This window comes from Takifugu flavidus, chromosome 22, assembly GCF_003711565.1.
Source record: "Takifugu flavidus isolate HTHZ2018 chromosome 22, ASM371156v2, whole genome shotgun sequence".
Taxonomy (NCBI): domain Eukaryota; kingdom Metazoa; phylum Chordata; class Actinopteri; order Tetraodontiformes; family Tetraodontidae; genus Takifugu; species Takifugu flavidus.
Window position 1 is genome coordinate 8,190,931 of NC_079541.1, and position 7,149 is coordinate 8,198,079.

The following is a 7,149-nucleotide window of genomic DNA, read 5'->3' on the forward strand; positions in this document are numbered from 1 at the left end:
TTGCACAAACAGAGCTCAAATTCCACATGAACAGTCGCGCCTTCTTATAGAGACAGAACCAACAACACACCCACTCATAATGTTGCTAATTTCCCTGGTGGACACCCCCTAAAGGGATCAATAAAGTTATCTTGAATCTTGAATCTTGAAGTCAGTTTGAACAACGTGACACTTCTATCACAGGCATGCTAAAACAGGCCAGACAGGTTTGTTTTTATCCCGGTGACAAACGTTGACCTGTGCAAGGAAAATACCCAACAGATTTCAACATATTCCGCTTGTTTGTTCCAGAAATAAACAAGACACAGAGAACTTTTTATTTTTGAAATGACTAATCTTGTCCCTTCGCAAATCGACCTGAGACATTGCGGGGAAATGTCCAAGCAGAGGACAGTGTCCCCTAATGTCAGAGCTTGTTTGTTTTTTGGTTTTTTTGAGACAGTCATGTTTTCATGCTTTTTAGTGCACGTAACTCCCTCTGCCCCTCACAAGCACACAACTGACAACGGAAAAATCCATAACTTTAGTTATTGAGAAAAGGATTTTAATGTTTTGTTAATCAAAGTCTAAATATTTTAATCTTTTTATATGGTAAAAAGCTTGTTTCAATCCATGTCTCATTTGATTCCAATCTAATCATGACATAAAATCATCATCAAACATTATTGTACCAAGAGTACAGATACAATACATATATTTAATATGTAAATATTTTAGATTTTTCAGCTTTCCGGTTACAAAGTTGGAAAGCAAGATGGCAACCTCGGCAAAAGCTGTTCTTGCACTTGCCTCATCCGAATACAAACAACTTCTGGACAAACATGTGGTCCTTCTGCAACTTTCAAACATGGTGGATGAGGTGGAAACACAAAGCGTGGCAATCGTTTTTCTCTCTCCATATTTCATTGTTTACAAAAAGCATCGAAGAGTGAGTGCTATGTTTACTCTTTACTCTCGGGGCAGCCATCTTTGAAAGCCAACTTGGGGGTAGTGATGACTCTCTCTCTCTTTCCAAGAAGGAAATTCGACCTTGGGGGTCTTCCAACTGAATTTTTCAAATTGAGACTCAGAAATTCCGACCTCCGAGCATGAATGGAAGGTGACCCACAATCTTCTAACTTTGTATTACTACTGTACTGTATTGTATTGTACTACCAAGTCAGTAACTAACATCATTTAAGAGACTACTACTCTACACTGATGACAATTACTGTAATCTAATCTCCCTGTAAGTTTCCTTAAACTTTCTGCCTGCCCTTAGTTTCGTGAATAAAGCATCAGAACCATTGGCTTCTTAATGTATTCCGACCAATAGTCCGTCCCAGATCCTGTTAGTCTTACAAACTCAGACCTCTCTTTCCAAATACCTTTTGCCACCTCAACCAGCAGTCCTTTCACTGAGTGTTATCCTTGAACATCGGTCCTTCAGGCTGGATTAAATGCAACCTAAGAAGATCACTGCCACTACTGCCACCCTGGCAAACCTGATGGCACTGCTTAAGCGCCAAGTACGCATGGCACTTCATTCTGTAGGACTGCAGCCCGCTCAGGCATCAACAGCCAATCCTGTGATAATGCCGGAACCGGCTGCAGTCCTGTAATACCTGTACGGCACCCTTTAGTGCATGTCATTGCCTCAATAACTCTGACCAATACACTACAGGCAACATTGTCTCTTTCCTCACAATTCCCTAGTGGTCCAACATTGCCAAATGGCTTACACTTTAACCGGCCTTCTGCTAATCCTTTAGAGTAGTTTACCAACCTGCTTGTAGCTGTGGCCATGGATTCCCCCGACCTTCCCTGCCAGGGACAGAACATACACTCAACAGAACTTGAGTAAATAAAATTTCAAGCAGAACACATGTCTAGTCTTTATCAGACTGATACCCTCCGACCAGCTAGGATCAGCCCAACCCAAAGAGAAGCTACCGATTGTGCATTTCTATGTAGCTCAGAAAGTAAGCAGGGAGCAGTAAACTGTATTTGATTTAGATTTGAAGATTTGAAGCATCAATCACCTCTTTAAATAGTAAATTAGACATGATGTGATTTTCTCACAAACACGCGTAGCAAGAGAAAAACATTGATGTTTCAATGTAAAGAAGATAGGAGCTGAAAGAGGTTAGGAACTACAGTCAAAGTAACTAAAAAAAATCTTTAACTCCATCTGATCCAAATGGCAAACAAAGGGTTAAGAAAATGTTTGGTTATAGGAACAGCAACCAACCCCCTCCGGTAGTGAAAGGGACTTATCTCTCACCTGGGGTCCATTGGCGCTGCAGCATCAACCGATAACGATCTTCTCAAAAATGTGAAGTGCCTTTGACAAATGAATACCTTGCCCCACTCAGACACTAACTCAAACGAAGACGAAAAAGCTCTTTAGAGTAATGGCACTTGGCACCCCACGCTATGCCCCACTTCTTTTCCATAGAGCTGACCTTGCACTCGTGCAAAAGGAGTACTCCCCAGGATTAGCAGCACAGAGGGGAAGTTCCCTAAGAACCCTGCACAATCGTAGGAAAGCCCTACAGGACAAGGTCCAACAACACTATCTGAACAAATCAGGGCAACTCCCACAGAAATTGGATCAACCAACAATATGATGATCATAGGATCTGAGAGATTTTGATTAACAAGGAGTTTGGATCATAAAGCAACCTATTATGCTATGTAACCTTGAATTACTACCGTACTGTACATTCTGACAGACAGCCTATCCTAGATGCTGTTCGTCAGAAGAACTCAGACCCCTCTTTCCAACCACTTTGATTCTTTAACTGGAATCTTCGATAAGCCAATTGATAGTTTTTTTAATCGTCTAAATAACAATGGAAAGGGGCCTGCAGCAAATGTTTAGGCGGAGTTACATAGTAACACCCATTTTGGCCAGTACAGCTTGTAATTGTCTTTGTTATCAGCAAAGGTTTTCAATTCTTGAGAGATTCTTGCCATTCTTTCTTCAAAATGTCTGAGATACCTCAGGCAAATCTTCTTAGAGGTCTTTTGCTGCTGTTTGGATTTGCTTTTCTAGCAATTACAAGTACTCTAATAGTTTTATTAGTCTTTGCTTGAGCTCCACTGTTGCAGTTAACCGTTATTACTGCTTTAGAAATGACTTCATTTCATTACTTGAGTCAGTTGTTTCCTTCAACAGATAAACCAACCAACTCATAGCTTCAATCACACCCTAGATCCAGTTCTGACTTATGGTGTTGAGGTAGAACATGTGTCAGTGTTCCCTCAGAACCCACTCCTGTCAGACCATTCTTTGATCACTTTCACATTTATAATTAAGGATTCTTCTATGCTCAGAGAACAGTCTGACTATAGCAGATGTCTTTCAGATAATGCTGTAGCTAAGTTTAAGGAAGCGATCCCTGTGCTAATAGGGAGAAGCGGTAGACAATTGATGCATGTTGACAATCATATCTTCAAACAGTAGTGAATGATGTTTCACCCTGATGAACACATATTGTCGTAATTCATTTTAACAGGTGGCAGGTTAGCTCTCCCCTCTTTACGGCTGCTTGCTCCACCTCTACAGCTTATGATGGCATCTATGTGGAAAGTTCTGAAGAAGCGAGATGTCCCGAACTACTGGACTTTAGCAGAATATGTCTCTTTGGTGGTGGACGTGGTCCCAGATATGCTCATGCACAAGCACAGACTGCAGCTGCTCCTTGGATTAAGAGCCAGGGTAGCTAGTCGCATATATGTGGCATCATGTTTTTTTCTCATAAAAGAACATTTTATGTATTTTTGTTGCTTTATTTCTCCTCATCAGTATATTCTGGAGTTGTGCCGAAATGACCTGATGGATCGTGACTTGATCTTGTCCCACCTGGAGAAAATCAAATCTTGTCCTCTGGTAAATGTGAGTATCAGAAATCTTGATTTGATTTCACACAAAACAATTCATATAGTTTTCAATGTTTGTGCCTCTTTGATCTGTAAACATACATGGTTTCCAGAATGAAATAACATGTACGACCTTGACAGGGCAATTCTCAAAGTCATAAAGGACGATGTGAAAAGTATTAACCAGTAATCTTATTATGATTAAACCAAAGGTGGATGAACCTGGACCTGACATAGTGGTTAACTTTGTCGAGCTCATCCACTCTCTGCTCAAAGACCCTGAAGCCAGGCAGGAGTTCTTCACGGTAACATTTTGCATATACAGTACATCTGGAAAACCACTTATCCTCAAAAAAAAGACAATTATTTATTTGAAGATCTGTACTGGTAGAAGCTGCAGTACAAATGCCGCGAACCAAGCTAAGATAACACATGTTTGTTTCTTTTGCAGGAGGTTTTCCCTGTTGAATATGGAACTCAGTACGACAATGATTTGCAGACACTGTTTTCTGAGTTCATCTATCGCCTGAATCAGCTGCTGCCAGTTCCTGACATGGAGCAGGTGAGATGAGCCCTTTTCTTACAATTTATCCTCCTACACAAAGTAAGGTTTTGAAGGGAAAGTCCTCCCTTCGTGAATCAAAGTTGCTACTGTAAATCAAGAGTAACATGCTATTATTGAGTTTTATTTTTAAATGTCCTCACTGTCAGAAGGAAAGAACACTTTTACCTGTAGGACTAGAAGAAAAGAGCTCAAGAGGATCTTAAAGGAAAAAATAAATGGTCATGACTTTGAAGCAGGTTTTTGCTCTTTTGTATTATCAAATACGTGATCTTGTACATTTGCAAATCCAGCGTTAGACTTATCAATGATTCAGAGCAACCTCCATTATGCAAGAATCGCTCTGTCCTGTATGAGCGCTGGTGTCTGGATATGGAAAGTGTCACTAACTCAAACGAAGACGAAAAAGCTCTTTAGAGTAATGGCACTTGGCACCCCACGCTATGCCCCACTTCTTTTCCATAGAGCTGACCTTGCACTCGTGCAAAAGGAGTACTCCCCAGGATTAGCAGCACAGAGGGGAAGTTCCCTAAGAACCCTGCACAATCGTAGGAAAGCCCTACAGGACGAGGTCCAACAACACTATCTGAACAAATCAGGGCAACTCCCACAGAAATTGGATCAACCAACAATATGATGATCATAGGATCTGAGAGATTTTGATTAACAAGGAGTTTGGATCATAAAGCAACCTATTATGCTATGTAACCTTGAATTACTACCGTACTGTACATTCTGACAGACAGCCTATCCTAGATGCTGTTCGTCAGAAGAACTCAGACCCCTCTTTCCAACCACTTTGATTCTTTAACTGGAATCTTCGATAAGCCAATTGATAGTTTTTTTAATCGTCTAAATAACAATGGAAAGGGGCCTGCAGCAAATGTTTAGGCGGAGTTACATAGTAACACCCATTTTGGCCAGTACAGCTTGTAATTGTCTTTGTTATCAGCAAAGGTTTTCAATTCTTGAGAGATTCTTGCCATTCTTTCTTCAAAATGTCTGAGATACCTCAGGCAAATCTTCTTAGAGGTCTTTTGCTGCTGTTTGGATTTGCTTTTCTAGCAATTACAAGTACTCTAATAGTTTTATTAGTCTTTGCTTGAGCTCCACTGTTGCAGTTAACCGTTATTACTGCTTTAGAAATGACTTCATTTCATTACTTGAGTCAGTTGTTTCCTTCAACAGATAAACCAACCAACTCATAGCTTCAATCACACCCTAGATCCAGTTCTGACTTATGGTGTTGAGGTAGAACATGTGTCAGTGTTCCCTCAGAACCCACTCCTGTCAGACCATTCTTTGATCACTTTCACATTTATAATTAAGGATTCTTCTATGCTCAGAGAACAGTCTTACTATAGCAGATGTCTTTCAGATAATGCTGTAGCTAAGTTTAAGGAAGCGATCCCTGTGCTAATAGGGAGAAGCGGTAGACAATTGATGCATGTTGACAATCATATCTTCAAACAGTAGTGAATGATGTTTCACCCTGATGAACACATATTGTCGTAATTCATTTTAACAGGTGGCAGGTTAGCTCTCCCCTCTTTACGGCTGCTTGCTCCACCTCTACAGCTTATGATGGCATCTATGTGGAAAGTTCTGAAGAAGCGGGATGTCCCGAACTACTGGACTTTAGCAGAATATGTCTCTTTGGTGGTGGACGTGGTCCCAGATATGCTCATGCACAAGCACAGACTGCAGCTGCTCCTTGGATTAAGAGCCAGGGTAGCTAGTCGCATATATGTGGCATCATGTTTTTTTCTCATAAAAGAACATTTTATGTATTTTTGTTGCTTTATTTCTCCTCATCAGTATATTCTGGAGTTGTGCCGAAATGACCTGATGGATCGTGACTTGATCTTGTCCCACCTGGAGAAAATCAAATCTTGTCCTCTGGTAAATGTGAGTATCAGAAATCTTGATTTGATTTCACACAAAACGATTCATATAGTTTTCAATGTTTGTGCCTCTTTGATCTGTAAACATACATGGTTTCCAGAATGAAATAACATGTACGACCTTGACAGGGCAATTCTCAAAGTCATAAAGGACGATGTGAAAAGTATTAACCAGTAATCTTATTATGATTAAACCAAAGGTGGATGAACCTGGACCTGACATAGTGGTTAACTTTGTCGAGCTCATCCACTCTCTGCTCAAAGACCCTGAAGCCAGGCAGGAGTTCTTCACGGTAACATTTTGCATATACAGTACATCTGGAAAACCACTTATCCTCAAAAAAAAGACAATTATTTATTTGAAGATCTGTACTGGTAGAAGCTGCAGTACAAATGCCGCGAACCAAGCTAAGATAACACATGTTTGTTTCTTTTGCAGGAGGTTTTCCCTGTTGAATATGGAACTCAGTACGACAATGATTTGCAGACACTGTTTTCTGAGTTCATCTATCGCCTGAATCAGCTGCTGCCAGTTCCTGACATGGAGCAGGTGAGATGAGCCCTTTTCTTACAATTTATCCTCCTACACAAAGTAAGGTTTTGAAGGGAAAGTCCTCCCTTCGTGAATCAAAGTTGCTACTGTAAATCAAGAGTAACATGCTATTATTGAGTTTTATTTTTAAATGTCCTCACTGTCAGAAGGAAAGAACACTTTTACCTGTAGGACTAGAAGAAAAGAGCTCAAGAGGATCTTAAAGGAAAAAATAAATGGTCATGACTTTGAAGCAGGTTTTTGCTCTTTTGTATTATCAAATACGT